The sequence below is a fragment of the Belonocnema kinseyi genome, chromosome 8 (assembly GCF_010883055.1).
Source record: "Belonocnema kinseyi isolate 2016_QV_RU_SX_M_011 chromosome 8, B_treatae_v1, whole genome shotgun sequence".
Classification (NCBI taxonomy): Eukaryota; Metazoa; Arthropoda; class Insecta; order Hymenoptera; family Cynipidae; genus Belonocnema; species Belonocnema kinseyi.
The window spans coordinates 64,336,781-64,358,754 of record NC_046664.1 but is presented as its reverse complement, the minus strand read 5'-3'; the positions used below and the strand labels follow the sequence as shown (position 1 = coordinate 64,358,754).

Below are 21,974 nucleotides of genomic sequence, written 5' to 3'. Positions count from 1 at the left end.
TATTCATTCATTTCATTATTTTAATTTCATGGTTGCAAGTTTAAATTGAAAACTCTGCAATCAAAAAGAATCATAATTTTCCTATATTTTTTCTCGAATATTTGTTTCAAATACAACTGCTTGCGTCACGATAAATGTTTTGTTTTGGTCAAAATTGATGAACTATTTTGCCTCAGATTTACATTATTTGGTTCAATTTCATTGCTTTTCATTCGAAAAATTAAAATATTATTAACAGAAAGCGGAGGAGCCTTCTTTTTCGAGTTGGGGACCTAGCCATAGAATTACGTTCATTATTGTTAATTTTTAGCAAATATCCGTTGTATTTTTCATACAAATAATTACTAGTAGACAATTTGAATATTTCCCATTACTTTTTAAACAATTTTCAATTGTTTAAAGAAATGTAAATTATTTAAACAATTATTTAATCAATTATTTAATCCATACTTAATTTGCCATAAAATTGTTAAAAAATCAATAATTAATTGCAAAAACAATATCATTAAGATTTTAACAGAATTGACTTGTCCTCGATATCATTGAATATTTTGTTTGACTCAGAAAATACGATTTAAAAAGTATTTTTCAAAAATTAATTATTTTAACAAGTTATATTTGCTTAAAAAATTAAAAGGTGGGTCATATATTCTTTGTGTACACTATACAGTCATGTAATACAATATTTTGTTATTGTAAACAAACTGATTGAGCAAATTAGGATTGGTTAAACGAAAAGAAATTTATTAAACATTAAAATAAATGTATCAAAATTATGTATTTATTTAACAAAACGTAGCATAGGATACCAATTTAGAAAAAGTGGACATCTTTAGCTCAATGTTCAGAAATTAAGAAAAAACAATAAATAATTGCTTAAATGATGATATAATGTTTTTAGAAAAATGTACTACTCCAAAGAATGACAAACCATTACATTTCAATCAGAAAATACGATTGTTTGTTCCATTTTATGGGATTAAATTATTGTTTAAATAATTTACATTTCTGTAAATAATTGACAATTGTTTAAAAAGTAATTGAAAATATTCATATTGTCCACTAGTAATTATTTGTATGAAAAATACGACGGATATTTGCTAAAAATTAACAATAAGAAACGTAAAAATGTCGTTTTTTTATTTTTGGCTCATATTTGGGTCTCTGTGGGGGTGGGGGGGGGGGGGTGTTGAAAATAAAATTTATTAGTATGGATTTCTTTCGCAAACACTCCTTTCTGTTAATAATATTTTAATTTTTTGAATGAAAAGCAATGAAATTGAACCAAATGATGTGAATCTTGAAGCAAAATAGTTTATCTATTCTGACCAAAACAACACATTCATTGTGACACAAGCAGTTGTATTTGAAACAAATAAAGATTCGAGAAAAAAGATAGGGAAATTATGATTCTCTATGATTGCAGTTTTCAATTTAAACTTGCCACCAACAGTTTTCAATTTTGGGCGTAGCATCTTTTTCTTTCAGTATTTTTCGTCGCACAACCGGAGAAGGGAGAAAAAAGTTGTATCCAGAAATTGAACGGATTAACCGATTTTCTTCTTTCTTTTTTAATCGTTTTATCGTTATGTAATGAACCGAATGCACAGTATTAAAATGAAATGTTCACCATGAGTACACACATGGTGGCGGTTTGCTACTTCCCAGACGCAAAAATGCATCAATTTTCAATTAGTTGCAATAAAACAAGAACCAGGCCATTTTTCGAAAAAAGCGCTCTGAGAGATTCTGCATTTAGGCATTTATAGTCTGTGGTTGAAATATGAAATGATACAATTCAGAATTGTAGGAGAAAAACTTCTCAGAGTAATACATGGACTAATTTTCATGCCTGAGGAAGCCCCTTAAGCCGACGAAATGCCAGGCATAGGAACTTTTAAAGACATCCGTAAGCCGTACTCATAACATCTTTAAGATATACTTTATGGGACTAGATTAGAACGTCTTTTTTACGACCTTATGACGTCTTTTTGTAAAAGCCGAAAGACGTCCACATAAAGACGTCTTTAGGATGACTTTAAGCCAAGTGTGCCCATTGGATTGCCTTGAATTTGAGCCAATTAAACGCAGAATTTTGTTTCTTCCGCCTTATTATGAGCAAAACACTAATGCAATGTTATAAAAATAAATGCACTTCAGCAACAGCTTGAAAAACAAGCGTCTGGGTAATTTCAGCTGGCAGTGTGTAAGAATTTTTCTGGAAATTATATTGCAAACAGTAAAATGTTTTAAAATCGATTTTAATTTAAATTTTGAACCGAATATTTTAAAAAGTTGTACTAAAAATTTGTAGAAAGTTGACGTGTAAAAACTATAAATGTCCTTTTATGCAACCATTCTGCTCTCGAACAATAAATAATTTGAGTATCCCAAACGAAAATGTGTTTCCTGAGCTCAACATTTGCTTTGTTTTTTGTATTTGCTAAGGATAGGAAATTCTGTGCCGTTAAAAATGATGACTTTGGAAAATGCGTCATAGAAAGACATGAGTTATTATCCTGTGTTTAAATTTGCTAGGTAATTGAAGTCAAACGAAGCTTGAAGCTTCGAACTGCATTTGCAAGAAGATCAAGTTTCCTAACTCTCTTATTGACGCACTTTGATGGCAGGGAGCAGATAACATAGGGATTTTTATACATTTTCTAGACAAACATTATTCGAAATTTTATTATTTTTTACCCTCGCCTATTAATCTCAAAAAGAGACTTATCAGTGTCTAATGATTTAAAAAAAAATCACGAAATATTGAAATTTTCTGGTTGTTTGAAAGTGATTTGTCAAAGCTTTTCACTAAAACGAAACTGTTTCTTTGAAGTAATTGCCAGACACTTCGGAAAGTATTTGCAAAAGGATATTCATTGAATACTTAAAAATTGCAATCATGCTTCAGAATTTACTTGAAAAATTTTCTCTCTCCAAGAAAGTGCTTTTGTACAGCTTACTTCTTTCGTGAAGTTACAAATTATGATGAATTTTCAAAGTATAAAGTGAAATCCTACAAAGTCAAAACAAATACATTGGACTCTAAGGGCGAGTAAAAGAAGTGGAATAAGTTCAGAGCCACTACATTTAACCTTGTCTGCTTTTTCCGTTGCAACCTAGTAACTTTCGCATTTGTTGTTGCCGGCTCTTTATTGCAAATTCGAGAATTTCTTGTCTCCCCTTACCCCACCTCTGCACATAATGAATGCGTCGTAACCGCGTACTGCTAGCGATAACAAGTTTGCTACAAGTCTGATTGATAAACTTTTGTCCTTTTAGCTGCAAAAAATTAAGTTTTATTTGTGACTGCTATTAGCAATATTCCACGAAAATTTCCGCTCAAGTTAATTTTTTTGTTTTAAAAAAATTACTCAAATAATACTGTCAGGCATAATAAAAAAGACAATATTCTTTTCGAATTTTCGAAGTTTAAAATAATTTCCTAATGGTTTCATGCACCTTGTTAGTTTAAATAATAATAAAAATAGTCATAATAATAATAAGATGTAAGATCTACTAGAATTTCTCGTTTTCCACCGTTCAATGTATCAGTGCTACAAAGCCTGATATTGTCCCCCAAGATCTAAATACCAAGATAATTTACATGATTGAATTCACGGCACCAGCCGGTGGTAATATCAACGCAAAGGAGGAAGAAAAATGGGCGAAATATCAGGCTCTTCTTTTTGAGCTGAGCAGGCTGTACTAAGGCTACAAAGTCCATCTTGTCGTTCTCATAATCGGCTGCCTTAGAGGTATGAAAGCTTCATTTCTTAGCCAACTCAACAAAATCCCGGCTTGCCAGTATCAGGCTGAGACGATCGTAAGTCAGATGCAAAAGGCATGGTATCACTGCATCTGGTCCGACAACACTGTTCCTCCTAACATTGTACAAAGTTTGGTAACTCTAAGAAAGTATCCAGAGGTGATACCTACACCTCCAACTGTGCCGTCTACCACGTAAGGTCATCCGCGGCTAGAGACCGCACTCTAAGGAACAGTGTTTTACGAATAATTTTGCGTAAATTTCCTTTTCTTTCTCACCTTCTAGGTCTCTAGGATATATAATTATAACATTCTAATCTCATCAATCACTTAAGTTTGTCCGTGGCTCACAGAAAATCGCCGATCCTCCAACGTACACCGAAATCGGTGTTCAATAGAGTTGCAACAAATTTGAGCCATACAGATTCATTCGGAGAATCTAGGGGAAAAGCATCATTTAGACACTGTTTTTTCTCATCCAGTGCAACGTGAAGTGTCGTCTACAAACTGTAAGTCACCTGTCAAGATCATTTTGTCCGTCGTTATTTCAGTGAAACAGATGTTAATAAGCAGGTAAGTTATAATAATAATTAACTAACTTTTTATTTACCTCCCATTTACCCACGACTAAATAGTCTTGGAATAAAAATAGTACTTGGCGTGATGTAATATTCAAATGTTAGGTTAGTCAAAACCTACTGTATGACATTCAAACCACCAAAGCCGGGATGTACAAACTAAGTCGTGACCGTCTGCATCGAAATTGATGTCTGGTCGTTCGAACAAATTTCCACTAGATTTTCTGCGGAAGTTTAAAAGTATCTTAGATATCTAATCTTGCAGTGGCTAGTGTCATACATGAAAGATAAGGTAAATACAAGTGTATAATAAAAACAGAAATTTTTTATTCGCGATAAGTAGGGATGTAAATTTGCATGAAACCTTAGCCTGATGAAAAGTTTCATGAAACATTGGGAGTTTCGTGAAACATTGCAATGTCTCAAATATAGCGGCGGGAACCTTCAAACTGATAAGATAAAAGCCTATTAGGTATTTTCACTTCAATAAACAGCTAACTTCACTTCGTAGATTGCTGAGGGGAAAATAAGGGACCAAATGTATGGGATTCAGTTCATTTTTGCCCTATTTTGCTAACGTCTTCGTAAAAGGTAATTTTTTCTATATTAGTGTAGTTAAAAAATAGTTTTTATTTTTTAATTACTATTAAATGAAATAATAAAATAATAATAATGATGATTAATTACAAATATATTACAGAAATAAAGTTTTTTCCCATGCAATTATTCCATTTTTCCCCCTCAGCTTTTAACAAAGTGAAGTTAGCTGATGGTTGAAGTGAAAATACCTAATCGAGGCTTTCATATCTCAACTTTTTCCTGCCGGCTGATTTGATTTATTTTTCTGGTTTGTGCTGTGAACCAATAATGCCAATGTTGGCACCCTGAGATACTGCGCTTGCGTTAGGGCTGACCGCTCATTGGCCCCACTTGGCGCGCGATTCAAAATTACATTAAAAAACAATTCTTGTAACTTAAGTAAATAATTATTAAAATATACACAAGGATATATACAAATTGTATAACTTTGATTTCAGGCAAAAAAATACAACACATATATTATATTAATAACAGTTTATTTTCAGTGAATTCCAAAGACCAAATTATATTTTACAAAACATTTAATTTAAAAAGAAATTTCTTGGAAAAGTGATTAAAAATAGTTATTTATAAGTTATTAATATTTTGTATGTATATTTCTGGGAATTCATATAATTATATAACCTATAAATACATCAATTATCACGACTGCATTGTAGTTATGGTTTCTTTTTTTTTTTACTTCAAGCGTCGTTTTGTCACGTCTCAATCGAACAGAAGAATCTGAAATTTTGTTTTAGAATTATTCAAATATAATCACTATTATATTCTGAAATTAGCTTCTATATATCAAGCTGCTGAAATATCATATGGTATTTATAAAAATGTATCTATTAACAAATATTTTAAGAAATATTAGTGAGTCTTTCAAATTCAATGAAAATAAACTGTTATTCATCAAATATATGTATTATAAACTTTTTTCTTGTCTGAAATAAAAAATTACACAATTTTTATACATTCTTGTGTATATTTTAATCATTATTTTAATTACAAGAATTGTTTTTTAATGTAATTTTGAATCGCGCTTCAAAGGGTAGACAACCAGTGTTCAGCCCTAACGCACGCATGAATGAAAATTATTATCATTTTATTATTGCATTAAATAGTCCCTAAAAAAGAAAAACTATTTTTCAATTGCACTTATACAGAAAAATTGCTTTCTATGAAAATATTAGAAAAATAGAGCAAAAATTAACCGATTCCCATGCGTTTGGTGAATTGTTATCCCCTCAGTATTCAACGAATTGAAGTGAGCTAGTGATCAGAGTAAAAATACCTTATTGTATATGTAGACGGTCATGACTTTTTCTATACATCCCGGCTTTAGTTTAAGTGTCGACGGGCATGACTAACCTAACTTTTGGAAGTTGCATTAGGAAGTTATAATTTTATTCTAAGTGACTGGTACGCCCTATTAAATGAAAGAAATTTGAAAATTAGGTAAATATTGTTTCAATTGGTTTCCTTATTAACAATTATATAGGCTAATATCGCAAAGCAAATAGTTGCTTTGACAGGTATTCAGGTGGCTGACAGCGCGGTTCAGAACTCCACAACTCTGCATGAGCCAAAATTCAGTCTCCAAATGATACGAGTACTTTCCCCTAGATGCCCACATGGGCACCTACGTTCAGAGGAATACATTTGAGACTTGAAAACTCTCTCAAATGATCATTGGGAGCCTAATGAAATTTGAGCTGCAACAAATTTAACACCAGCGTTTTTTTGTGCTATGATGTATAACCGGGTTCACCAGGGTGAAAGATTTAAAAAATGATTATAATATATTATTATACAAAGAAATAATTTATTCAAGACTCATATAACGCTTATTTTTTTATGATCGAAATAATCCCGTACGTGTATTCATGTATGAGCATACACAGAAAGTAATGATGTCAACCTGCTATTGATTGTGGGATGGATATAGAGTGAAATTTTGTTTCGAAAGGAAGTTCAAATTCATATACACTCCATTGCGTCTTTAAAAAGTCTGAAAGAAAACTCTCTTTAAAATGGAATGATATTTCGAGTCAAGAAACTTCGTTCCACTTCGATTACAATGTTTATTCTTTTATGAAACCATGAATAATAAGAGTAAAACATTAAAGACTTTTACTGAAGAAGACAGAAAATGATTTTATTCAATTCCGGCGAGGGTTCATTTTCAGACTTTTATTATTTACAAACAGAATGATCTAATTCTAAATTCTAAAAATAAGTCAAAATCATAATTTAAAGGTCTAGAATTAAAATAATTAATAGACAGCGTATGCTGTGCCGGTACCGGCAATAAAGTTATCTGCCTATACATTATTACATTACTTTATTGTACATTATTACATTTTCATGACATTCTTTATTACATTTTTATTACATTATTATATTGTTATCTTTATTGTACATAACATTCTTTTTGTGACCAGTCACAGGGCTTCATCCAGCAATATTTTTGAGAACAGCCGGAAAAGTGTGCCTTCCCGCCCTCACGAGACGTTGGGAAGGGGTAAGGGCTTGACCGATGTTATTTTGGTGTAGGTCAAAGGGGTTACTTCTCGCTCCCACGAGACCAATATGATATCTGTTACCGGTCAAAGTGGTGACTTCCCGTCTCCAGAGACCTTGGAACGGGGAAGAGGTTCGACCAACATTATTTTTGTAATCGGTCGAAAGGATGTCCTCCCGCTCTCACGAGATATTGGAAAGAGGAAAAGCGTTTTAACCAACATGATTTCTGTGACGGGTCAAAGGGGTGACTTCACGCTCCCACAAGACCTGGGAAAGGGGAAGGAGTTTGACCAACATGATTTCTGTAACCGGTCAAAGGGGTGACTTCCTGTCCTCACGAGACCTTTGAAAGGGGAAGAGGTTCGGACCAACATTATTTTTTTAACCGGTCAAAAAGATGCTTTCTCGCCCCCACGAGAAGTTGGAAAGAGGTAACAAAATTCTATTTGTTTTTATACTGACATTCAATTTAAATCTAATTAAGAGGTAAATATTTTATTCTGGCTTTAATTCAAAGTACTTAATTGATAAATGACTAGACCGAAAAAGAAGAAAACTCAAAGGCCTTGCTTTAAAAGCAAGGGTTCCGAGATCTTAATTCTTGAACCAAGGCGTGAATGAAATCAAGGAACAGTTCCATGAATTAATTTCTTAAAATTCCACTTCGTGTAGAGTTCTAAAATATGTATTAAACTTTTCTTCAAAGATTGTAAGAAGACACTAAGAAATAAGTATAATAATCTCTCAATTTTGACATAAACGTTTCTGTACACTACGATTTTCTCAATCAATTAAATATGAGGGGAAAGCGCAAGGGGAGGACGACTTTCCATGTAGTCCCAGACATTCAAGATACGTGTAAAGGTATATATTCATATACGGAGTTCGTAAGTAAAGGATTTAGCAAAATTTTGATTTACAGGGCTAAAAAAATATTGATCCCTTTAAAAGTGATTACAATTTAAACGGTTGTTACAAATTGGGAGAATTGAGAAATAGAAGTGGACATAACTGAACAATTTCGTATTTTTTAGTTTGACTAATCAATATTAGAAGGAAAGTCAAACTCTTGACAGGGTTGTTTTGAAAGATACTGCGTGCCGACGGAAGACCGTAGTTTCTTGACTCATATAAATTCCGCCTTATCTTCGCTCGTTCTGCAATATTTGCACTCTTTGGAAATCGCTGCGTTTCTTATCTTGGCACGCAATCTAATATTTTGTAACACATATGTAGAAGGTTGGAGTTTGTACGGAGTTTTCACAGACTTTTCTTGCCAAAAATAACTCATTATACACTGCGCACTCATCTATATTTTCGACTCCGCCTCGTGCTGCGACGCGGAGAAATTCACACTCGAAAGCAATCACCTATTTTGCGCATTTTTATTACAAATAGCTAATTTTTATTATAAAAAACTTAGAAACACTTTTATCATAATATAGAATAAAGTTGAAGAATGGCTGATTATAATTTTTGGCCGTTACCCTAATGTTGATACATATAAAACTTCCTAGATTATTTAAGGTCAGAAATTGCATGGTACCCCGAATTTCTTCTGAAAAAACTTTTCTTTTATGTCTCTGTATAAGAAAACTCATTTCTCTATGTTCGTGTTTTCACTTTGAAACATTCTGACCGACTTCACACTGGGTTTCATCGCGCCCCAGGCTACAGCCCACACGCTGGTCGGAGGAGGTTCGCTCTATTAGTTTCATTAAGTCGACCTGAACCCCCTCCCCCACGGCAGTCTTTAACTCTTCACCAATCATTTGTTACGGAACCGACCACCTCTGACGAGAATATCGCGTAATCAATTCAAAGCATAGGTTTCCCTCGATGCCGAAACCCTTCACAATCTCCAACTTTTCCTGCGTTGTAACTCAGGAAAGTATAGAGATGAAATTTATACTTTAACTAGAAGCTATTACGCGCGCGACCCACTACTTTCATTGTCATTATTCTATTTGGAAATTAAGTTCAAGAAAATATCACCATAAACATTTTCACTTCAATAACTTCTATTTATAAACGAGTTCCAATGGGTACCATATAGGACGAAAGACCGGGTTGAATACTGGAATTTTGAAAACCCGACTAAAATCGGGAGGTGGTTTTCTGCAGTTTTTCTCTCATCGGACCAAACGTTTAGGCGAATGCGAGTACTTCAAGAAAACTCGTATATAGCTTCATTGTAACTAAACCTTAGTAAAAAAAATGACCCTACTCGTTCGAAAATAGCCAAATTCTAAACATTTTATGAAACTTCTTACAATAATTAACAATTCTGGTAAATTTAACAAATAACTTAGAAAAGAGTCATCACAAAGAAAATCTGAGAAAACTTCGTAAACAAATTTGAATAATACCCAACTCTCAATATGTTTATGAAAATTGAATGATTAATAATTATTATAAATTTACAAAGTAACGTGAAAAAGTATCATCGAAAGACATTCTTAATTCATTCCGTAAACAAATTATGCCCCTTCCTTGAAAAATAGCCAAGCTATAAATATGTTGATAAACATTTTTTAAATAATTAATAGTTGTAGATTTTCAAAGCATCAGAGAAAAAAAATCATCGAAAAGATATCTTTAGATAATTGTGGTAAAAAGTGAAGCCTACTCGTAGAAAGAAAAGCAAACTCTTAATTTTTCAATTGCAACATAGAAAAGAGTCATCGAATGGGCATTCCCAGTTGATTTCTAAAACAAATTAACTCGTAGGATGAACGTGAAACTCTAAATTTTTTAAATAAAATTGTTTAAATAACTAATAGTTCTCGTAAATTTGCAAAGCAATATAGAAAAGAGTAACCGGATAGAAATTCTTAGTCGACTCCGTAAACAAATTGACTTGTAGAAAAAAGGGCAAACTCTTAATTTTTTATTTAAAATCGTTTGAATAATAAATAGTTCTTGTGAATTTACAAAGAAACATAGAAAAAAGTCATCGGATAGACATTATTAGTTTAGTTCGAAAACAAAGTGATTCGTAGAATAAAGGACAAACTTTAAATTTTTTGACTAAAATTGTTTAAATAATTAATATTGTTCGTAAATTTGCAAAGCAAAAAAAATATTTAAAAAAGCAAAAGAATAAAAAATAGACGTTGTTAGTTAACTCCGGAAACAAATTGACTTGTAGAAAAAAGAGCAAACTCTTAATTTTTTAATTAAAATTGTGTAAATAATTAATAGTTCTTGTAAATTTACAAAGCAACTTAGAAAAGTGTCATCGGATAGACACTCTTAGTTGACTTCGAAAACAAATTGACTTGTAGAAAAAGGGCAAACTCTTAATTTTTAAATTAAAATTGTGCAAATAATTAATAGTTCTTGTGAATTTACAAAGCAACATAGAAAAAAGTCATTGGATAGACATTATTAGTTTAGTTCGAAAACAAATTGATTCGTATAATAAAGGCCAAACTTTAAATTTTTGAAGTAAAATGGTTTAAATAATTAATAGTGTTTGTAAATTTTCAAAGCAAAAACAAAAGAATAAAAAAGCAAACGAATAAAAAATAAAGATTCTTAATTAACTCCGTAAACAAATTGACTTGTAGAGAAAAGTTCAAAAACTCTTAATCTTGTTATTAAAATTGTTTAAATAATTAGTAGTTCTTGTAAATTTACAAAGCAACTTAGAAAAGAGTCACCGGATAGAAATTCTTAGTCGACTCCGTAAACAAATTTACTTGTAGAAAAAAGGCCAAACTCTTAATTTTTTAATTAAAATTTTTTAAGTAATTACATGATCTTGTCAATTTGCAAAGCAATATAGAAAACAGAGCTGCCAGATCGAGTCTGAAATTTAGGCCGACCATACCTACCGTTTGGGAGCCGCAAAATAGAAGGTGCATGATTACCACTGTGAGTTCGTGTGTAAGCCGAAAATGCACGATTCGACTTCGCGGTTTCTGCGGTACGCTGATTGCCGATCTGAAAGCTTCGGAAGACTTCGGTAGTCTTATAATTATATCTGTATCCCTATTTGAAAGAAATGGAAGAAATTGGCGAATTTAATGTTTTGCGTGATTCATCTCATGCATACGTCGATTTTGAGGTTACGTGTTTCAGGTGTATATTAAGTGTGAATATTATTACTATTATGTAAATTATAAATGATAATATTATAATTATAAAATATAACATTAATTTTAATTAATAGTTGACTGACTTTTAATAGAAATAGTTAAACTTTCAACTAAAACAATTATTTTTTATAAACAAACTTCCAAGTGTAAAATTCCAAATTTGAAGACTTGCATCCCATCGAATTGAAAATTATTTTGATTTAATAGTTGAACTTTCTTAAACATTCAATTTTGAATGCTTTAATCAGCTTTGAATTTTATTGATCCCATTTTCATAACTCTAATCTACAAACATTTCAATATTTAACGTTTTAAAATTTTTCTGTTTTTTAAATTTCAATCTCAAGTTTTAAAAAATTTAAAGAGATTTCAAAAGATTTGAAATATTTGAGAGTCTTTTAAAATGTTCAAAGGAATTTTCAATTGATTACGGTGATTTAATATGAGATTTTGAAAGATTTAATATATTTTTATTAGTTTCTTATTTTTAAATAGTTAAATTTTTAAACAAAAAGTTAAATGTTCATCCAAAAAGCTGAATTGTATACTAGAAAAGGCATTTTCAATAAAATACATGAACTTTGCATAAAAGAAATTTATTTTCCACCAAGTCTAATTTTCTATAAAAAAATTAATGTTTAATCATAGTTAAATTTTCGACATAAAAGATTAATTTTCTTGCAGTTAACCGAAATTCATTTTCAAACAAAAAATATTTCTACAAAATAGTTAAATTTTCAGAAAACAAATTTTTTCAACTAAATTGATAAATCATCAACCCACAGCAAACTAAATTTTGAAGAAAGCAGTTCTACTTTCAACCAGAAAAGTTGAAAAAAAATAGTAAAAATTATTTTAAATTGCTTTGAATTATTGAATTTATTTGAAAATTCCTTGGAATATTTTAAAACATCCTAAAATATTGAAAATCCTTTAAAATTTTTTGAAATCCCTCGACATCTTTTAAATATTTCTAAGGTACTTTGGAGTTTTTTAAACAACCCTGCTATAATTTTTTTAATATTAATATTATAATATCGAGTTGAAAATTATTCTTAATGAATAGTTGAAAATTTTTTTAATTTAAATTTCGAAAGTTTTGAATTTTTATTGAATCCATTTTCAAAACACTATTCTACAAACATTTCAATATTTAAAGTTTTGAAACTTTTCTTTTTTTTAAATTTCAATCTGAAGATTTATAAAATTTCAAAAGATTTCAAAAGATGCCAAGGAATTTTCAATTTATTTTTGAAATTTACATGAATTTTAAAGAATTAAAAAAATTTTGGAAGGATTATTTTTTTAAATTCGAAAGTAATTTAAAAATCCTAAAAAAAAGTCCTAGGCATTTCAAAAGATTTTGAAGGATTTGAAAAATTTCAGGGTGTTTTTAAAATTTGAAGGAATTTTCAAGGGCTTTAAAAAATTTAAAGATATTTCAACAGGTTTTTAATGATTTTAAATATTTGAGGATGTTTGAAAAGATGTCAAGGAATTTTCATCCTATTTTTCTAATTTTAAGGAATTTCAAAGAATTTTAAAGAAGTAGCTTAAAAATCTTTCAAAAAAAGGTGAAGGTATCTCAAAATATTTTGAAGGTATTGCAATATTTCAGAATATTTTAAATGTTCTAAGGAATTTTCAATTGATTATGGTGATCTAATATGAGATTTAATATATTTTAGAATATTTTAATAGATTGCAAGGAATTTTTAATTCATTTCAATAATTTAGTATGAGATTGTAAAAGATTTTAAATATTTTAAGGTATTTTTATAGTTTCAAGGAACTTTCAAGATATGTCAAAATGTTTTGATTTAAATATTTGAGGATGTTTAAAAAGATTTCACTGAATCTTTAATTCATTTTTATAAATCAAAGGAATTTCAAAAAATTTTAATAATTATTGCAAGGTTGTTAAACAAAATTTCAAAGTACCTTAAAAATGTTTAAAAGATGTCAAGGTTTTTCAACAGATTTTGAAGATTTCGAAATATTTGAGAGTATTCTAAAAGGTACTAAGGAATTTTCAATTGATTACAGTAATTTAATATGAGATTTTTAAGGATTTGATACATCTTAGGATATTTAACTAGATTCCAAGGAATTGTCAATTAATTTAAATAATTTAGTATGAGATTATAAAGGATTTAAAATATTTTAGGGTATTTTTAAAATTGCAAGGAATTTTCAAGAGCGTTGCAAAATTTTAAGAGATTTTAAAGGATTTTAAATATTTTAGGAAGTTTTAAAACATTTCAAGGAATTTCCAATTAATTTTAATAATTTAAAGCAATTTCAAAGAATTTTAGCTATTTTCCTTCAATTTTTCTGGTTGAAAGTGGAACTGCTAAGCAAAAAATTTAGTTTTTTTGTTTGATGATTTATCAATTTAGTTGACAAAAATTTTGTTTTGAAAATGTAACTGTTTTGTAGGATTTTTGTTTTTGTTTAAAAATTAATTTCTTTTAATTACAAGAAAATCAATCTTTTTTTGTCGAAAATTTAACAATGATTTAGCATTAATTTTTTTATAGAAAATGAGACTTGGTGGAAAATAAATTTCTTTTGTGCAAAGTTCATGTATTTTATTAAAAATGCCTTTTTACGTATACAATTCAGCTTTTTGAATGACAATTTAACTTTTTGTTTGAAAATTGTAATATTTTGTTTCAAACAAATTTAACAAATTTTTGTTGGTGCGGAAAACTAATTGTTTTAGTTGAAAGTTTAACTATTTCTATTAAAAGTCAGTCAACTATTAATTAAAATTAATGTTATACTTTATAATTATGATATTATCATTTATAAATTATATAATAGTAATAATATTCACACTTAATATACACCTGAAAAACATAACCTCAAAATCGACTTATGCATGAGATGAATCACGCGAAACATTAAATTCGCCAATTTCTTCCATTTCTTTCAAATGGGGATCGAGATATAAATAGAAGACCACCGAAGTCTTCCGAAGCTTTCAGATCGGCAATCATCGTACCGCAGAAACCGCGAAGTCGAATCGTGCATTTTCGGCTTACACACGAACTCACAGCGGTAATCATGCACCTTCTGTTTTGCGGCTCCCAAACGGTAAGTATGGTGGGGGTAAATTTCAGGCTCGATCTGCCAGCTATGAATTAGAAAAAAGTCATCGGATAGACAATCTTAGTTGACTCCGTAAACAAATTTACTTGCAGAACTCGTAGAAAAAACGTAACTTTTAGTTTTTTGATCGAAATTGTTTAAATAATTAATTTGTTCTTGTAAATTTACAAAGCATCCTAGACAAGAGTCACCGGATAGACTTTCTTAGTTGACTCCGTAAATAAATTAACTCGTGGGGAAAAGGGCAAACTCTTAATTTTTTAATTAAGATAGTTTAAATAATTAAAATTTCTTGTAAATTTGCAAAGCAACATAGAAAAAAGCCATCGGATAGATATTCTTCGTTTAGTTCGAGCAGAAATTGATTCGCAGGATAAAGGCCAAACTTTAAATCTTTAACTAACATTGTTTAAATAATTAATAGTGTTCGTAAGTTTGCAAAGCAAAAACAAAAGAATAGAAAAAAGCAAAAGAATAAAAATTGACATTGTCAGTTAACTCCGCAAACAAATTTACTTGTAGAAAACGGTTCAAAAACTCTTAATCTTGTTATTAAAATTGTTTAAATAATTAATAGTTCTTGTAAATTTGCAAAGCAACATACAACAGTCATCGAATAGACTTTCTGAGTCAACTCCGTAAACAAATTGACTCGTAGAAAAAAGGGCAAACTCTTAAATTTTTAATTAAAATTGTTTAAATAATTATCAGTTCTTTTGTAAAACAACATAGAAAAGGGTTTTGACTTCGTGAATCAATTCATTGCAGAAAAAAGTTAAACTCTTAATTTTTAATTAAAAATTGTTTAAATAATTAATAGTTCTTGTAAATTAACACCACAACATAATGAATTAAACTTATTCTTTAAAGAAGAGCTATTTGTGAAAATTGTTTTAATAATTACACTGTTTGAAGATTAAATAAATGCTAAAAGCCATAAATGAGCTTCACTCAAATTCGGCACGATCGCTGCAACTTAATCCCTAGGAATGTTTACATCCAATAATGTAAACAGATACCTCGAACTCGAGCTCGAACGAGCCACTTTCACTTTTCTATCACTCTATGGGAAGCTGCAACCAACTTTCAACTATAGTATAAAGTTTCTACGTCGAGAAACCTAGGCTATGCTAGTTTTCGGAGACTCCTCTGGAGTGAGGCAATTTTACTTGTTTTGCTAGAGAAAATGTGATTTTAATCGGAAATGGAAATGTCATACTTCATACTCTTCATACTCTGGGTAGCATTTTAAACTCGAATTTTCAGGAATAAAGTCATTTTCCTTCAGGAAGGCCTTCGATTTCTTAAGTCAAAACACTTGCACTTGTTTTAAATGGATTTTAGATTATGAACTGTACACGTTTTTCTTTTTTCCTCTATCCACTTTTCCATCAATGTTCTCCATGTAATTGAAAATGTCAAAAATTTATACTCGGAAATTGAGCTCGCCTACGGCACGCGACTATTGGTTCTCGCACTTCGCGCTTGGTATAATATTTATTTTTCGCTTCGCACTTTGCCCTACTTTTTTCGGTGCAAAAGAATAATAATAGCCCAAGTGTTTGTTTTCTAGCTTTAAAAATGTTTATGTATTTCACAGTTCTTACTAAAATATTTTATTTTTGTCAATATCAAAAAAGAATATTAGCAACATGTAAAGAAAAAAAAATCGTTGGAAGGACCCTTACTTCGCCTCTTAGCAATTTGCCCCGACTATGTTTGTCCCCTAAAACCAAACAATGAAACCCTAAATCCCATGTGAATTGAAGCAAATAGATGGTTATGCACAATCTTAATAATACTCTTTCAGAACACTTTAATGTTATAGAGCCTCGTAAATTTCCATAAGACGGTATAAACTTAAACGATTCGTTACTTATATCGTTATAGTCTCGAGCCCTTCGGTCGACATTTTATCTACTAGTTTACGAGCAGAATATCATAATATCACAGTCCATGAGACAGTTCATAAGAAAAAATGGAAACTTTCTTTTTCTTGTGTAGCTTGACTTCGTTTTCACCTTCATATTGGTTTTTAGTTTGATAGATGAATTAAAATACAAGACCATTCTTACCAGGAATCTGTAACAGAAATAGAATAGCACTGTTCTATACAAATCTTTAAAAATATTCTTGACAGCACTCACTCGAGCTTTGATTCTATTTTCAGTATCAGTTTACAATAATTTACTCTCGGTGATGTACATAAATGGCTTAGGCGTCCAAAAAATATTTAAGAGCCTCTTTGCAAAATGTAATTTAACAGCAAGGATATTCAAGTAAACAAAGTAACTTCTTGATGCCCTTTATTAGTATTTCAAATCTTTGATCAAATATTATTAGGCTAAATAAACTGAAGTATAGATTCCAATAGTTGTCTTATATCTAAAGTTATAACTTTTTCTTTTTGAACCTGACGGATAGCTTATTATTATTTTGAAATTCGTGAGAAAGGTACCAAAAAGTTGACAATTAACAACATGGCAACCCTAGTTATTGCAAAGAAAAGTTTTTTTCAGAAAATATGAGATATATAAAAAGAAGTCCCAAAGCAAAATTTACCCGTTTCAAAACTTCTATTAAAATTATCACCTTTATTTCTCAATGCTTTGCATGAAAACATTTTTCATAAAACTGGCACTTTCTTTAAATCCGTTATTTTTCAAAATAACTAAGATAATTAACTTGTTTTTTAAAATTTCTGAATGAGTGCTTCTCATTGTTTCGGAATGTCTGCAATAAAAATAGTAAAAAAGTGAAACGAACAAAATGGTGATAGTATTTCTAAAATGTTTTTTTTATGCGACATATCGAAAAAATTATGTGGAAAATAACTTGTAGGAGCTCGTACAAAGGAACAATTAAAGAAGAAAATTTTAATTATTATAATCTGCAAAATACCGGATTTCCAGGAAATAAATTTTACGCTTTAAAAAAATGGTAACAAATTATTGACATCCGATCTTAAAATTTTGTTTGATTTAAAAGAAAACATATACATATATTTTCATGTTTGGTAGCCGGGGGCAAAAACAACTGTGGGAAAAAAGAGACTTTGGAAATAACATTGCCATTTCTGTTAATCATTTTCATTCATCTTCTAATCAAATCAACATTTCTTTCTAAAGAAATGATCCTAAATAAACTCAAATATTAAAAATTTACGTTGTAAAAGAAAAATTATACTTGTTTCATACATTAAAAAATGACTTTACTGCTCTGCAAATAAAAAAGAATCAAACCATCAAATTGGTATGGCTTAAGATACTTCTATTTCTTTTAAAAAACCCGAGATTGTCACAAAAATTTCTGAATGTTTTATATACTTTATCCTAAATTATTGAGAACAGTAATTTATCCTGTTGGAACACTTAACTATTCACTTAGCTATTTCTATTCAAAAAATAATGATAGAATCCATTATTTTACAGCTTTTAATTTCTTTAAGAAATAATCTCAATGTACGTTACCTAACCTCTCTCAATTTCAAAATGGGTAATCGCTGCTGATGCAAAAATTAGAGACAAAAGCACACTCATTCATACATAACAGAAAAATATCACATACCGACTTTCAAATTAAACCATTTAAACAATGAATAGTACAGTTAATTGTTAAAAACTTGAATATCAAGTTAATTTTCCTATCGCGATAAAATTTATTTCAGTTGTGTGAAATATTGAGTTAAATATTAATATTGTGTTTAATATTGTGTTATTGAGTATATTGATTAAATATTTCCAATAAATTCTAATGACCTACTCTTAAAAGTGACCTACTGTTGCATAGTGTATCGAAAAAATTATTACTTTATTCAAAAAGCTGATAATATGGAAATATAACATCAAATAGTGTGGGAGTCGAAATAAAGTACAAATGGATCAATTTTACGTATTAACTTTTTATAGAGCAATAAATGTTAACCCTTCGGCGTTGCCCTGGTTTACCTACTTTCGTTTTATAACATATACAGTTTCATGATTTCTTGACAATTTGAGCCTTATTTAGGTATATCAAGGTAAAGAATGAGATTGAAGTGTTGGATTCAAGGCAAAAATTATTTATGGTTACAGAATTTTGGGAATAGATGCAGAAGACATGTTCAGCTGAATTTGAACATTTCTATTTCAGTAAATAAATTTTCATAATTTATCATTGAAAACTTAGTATGACTTAGTATGACAAAGCTATGATGCCAGCATGATCCCTGCTCACGGACGCCGACACACTCCGTGGTGCCAGAAACTGCCAGAACGTCAGCACGGTTCGCATCAGTCATTGCGAAATGAACGAGCATACCCCTCGAAAAATGGATATGTACGCGGTTCGCTTTCGAAACCGATGCTTGAAGAAGCTGCAGCCGAAGATGAAAAAGTGACATTAAGACTAACCGCGGAAAGCAGACACTTTCTAAAAGAGTTGAGAGCAATTTCAGGGCAAGGAGGAACATTGGCATGTAGGTTCCTCCTAAGCCCCAAGATCTAGCTGAAATATATGCTTTCCTTCGTAAGGATATCTCGGAGAATGTCGTCCTCTGGACCATTAATTTGTGAGCTTATGGTGCTGCGAGAGCTTTGGCTCATCCAAATCGAAGGCTGAAACTGACGATGACTCAAAAGACTAAAAGAGGCTTGCATCAACTGAATTAGTAGATTGGATGGGCAAGACAGAATTATTTTTATGTTTATTGTGTGATTGATTGAATAACATCTGGTAGACCGTTCACAGAAAAGGTTCGAAAGTTCGCGCCAGAACTGATGTGAGGACCTACAATTACACACTGAACAAGTCAACGCTGTTGAGAATCAAGCAGCATACAACTGACAATATATAGATGTTATTTAACGCAAGGACGAGAATACGGGAGTGGAAGAGATTGGTCAGGGAAAATTAACAGTTTCTCGCTGATTTTTTGTGCCTCCTGCGACACATTCCGTCTCCTCAGCGATCGCCCTGTTTCTGTCAAAAATTCACCCAAGCCCGACGAGGTAGATACTTTATGGAGAAATGTATACAAGATCCCGAAAACACTGAAGTTGAAAGAAGATACTAATAAGATCTGATCGCGGAATGATAACCAATCACTGACGAATAGGTGAGAAAAGCACTTAGGACGACGAACTGGTTCGCTGCAGGACCAGATGGTTTCAAGAGTTTCTGGTGAAAGAGGTTTACTTCTACACACCAACATCTAGCCGGCATATTCGCCTCATATTTAAAGTCGGAGGGGCCTATTCCGCCATGGCTGGTGTTAGAAATCATTATAGTCCTTCCGAAAAAACGACAGTAACCCACTCGGTGGGTATATGGTACCCTGAAGTAAGCGTTAGATTCACTTTTTGTTTTTATTGTGCAGAGAATTACAGACCAATGACTTGTCTGAACACGCTGTATAGATCTTTACAGCTGTTCTAAACAATAGGATTGTTCAAAGAGTTGAGTCTGTATGGAGAGAGATGTACGAACAACGTGGTTCGAAAAAAGGCGTAACAGGCTGCCGAGAGAACCTGCTAATTGACAGGCGCCTCTGCAAAGGCGCAGCAGCCCATTAGCGCGTCCTATTAGTGGCCTGGATTAACTATCGAAAAGTTCTGATCGAACCTTCCATAGGCTTGTCATTTGGCTGTTGGAAAGCTTGAAGGTTCATCCACTGAAGTGAGATACATCAATCTCTCTATAGAGAGATTGATGCCCATTTGGAAAACTAGATTATCTATCTCATCTAGAAATTAGGAGAGGTATCAAGAAATTTAAAAGGAGCTACAAGGACTGTACCCAAAATATTTAGTGAAAGTAATTTTCCTTGTGAACAATGCTCTCGCAGGTACAAAACTATCACTCATTCGTAACCCACGTCCATACCCACGTGCCAAAAATATACCAAAAATATACCAAAGCACTTACGAGATGCATGCAGAAAGTTTTCATTCTTGGGTCGCTTCGCCATAGGTGTGATTTACCGCGGTTCTGTTGAGAGCCGCTATGATTTTCAGATGGTCGTTGTTCCCAGTGGGGCCCTGGGGTTGTTGTCTAACCCTTTTTTTAAATTATATATAAGGCAAATTTATGTTAAAAAAAGGTGACTAAGTTGACCCGTGAACACCTCTGTGTCCTTGTAAACTCTTTTTTGGCGGATCATTTTTAACTGTTGCGAGTATATACATTACTGATTCATTTTCTGAACTAAACTCTACACAGAGCTCTAGAGGAGTCAGGCCGTCGATGAAGTGTAATCTCTTAAGTGCCTAAAGAAGTTAATACCACGATTACACGTGAATCAATAGACTACTCTGAAACTTGGACTTAAGACTTGAGAATAGGTTAGCACCGGCGCTCGTAATGTGGTCGAATATTTGAAAAGTGTTTGACAAGTCAAAAAGGAAATTGGTCGTTAAAATATTTTTTAAATGTCTAATAACGACGCGAATTATTCTGGGGTAAGTATTGATATAATAAAATAAAATATTACTATGCGTTTGCACATAATTTGCGCAAAAAAGTAAATGTGGGATTCGGGATGACTAGCCAAGTTTAAGAAAAATATTTTACTACTAATCCGGTTTTTTTGTAACCCCTTTTTTAATAAATAGCACAAAGAAAGTTTTTATACTCTGTTAATATGTAATCTGCATATATCGAAAATGGTCTACCCCATGCTGCATATAAGTGAAGTGCGGTGTAGAAATTATCAAATAAGGACGCCTTTTCTTGTCTGGATTGTTTTTTCTTAAAATGGTGCGTTATTGGCAGCATCCTAATTTTCCAAATCTGTAAGCCATACAATGTACGGTCATGGGACAGTAGATAATAAAGTGTACTGATTAGCAAATTAAGAGGATTTAGAAAAATCAAAGGTTTCTGGACATTAAGGGAATTGACAGATTTTCACAAATTTAGAGAATTTACGGAATTCAGAATATTCAGAAAATGTACGGAATCCAGGGAATTCAAAATGTTCAAGGAAATCGGAAAATTCATCGTATTCAAGAAATTCAGAATATTCATAATATTCAAGAAAAACCCAGGATTTTAGGGAGTTTAGATATTTTGAATGATTCAAGAACATTAGGCGAATGTAGAGCATTCACGAAATTCAGAATGATGAAGGAATCGATAGAACTTTAGGGATATCAGAGCATTAAAGGAATTCAATACATTCATGAAATTGAAGGAATTCGAAGAGTTCAGAGAATGTATGTTGTTTAAACTATACTGAAGGATATTTTTATTTTAGAAATTGAAAGTACATTATTTAGCCTTTGGGCTCTTTCCTTTTTTTTGTCAACTTTCTCAAATCCAG

The 21,974-nt window shown here is 31.2% G+C and overlaps 1 protein-coding gene across 1 annotated transcript in view; it reads right to left on the bottom strand.

The window, feature by feature from the left end:
• LOC117178517 overlaps positions 1–21,974 on the bottom strand; it is a 268,557-nt gene that overhangs the window by 123,339 nt on the left and 123,244 nt on the right. The gene's annotated exons all lie outside the window — the stretch shown is intronic.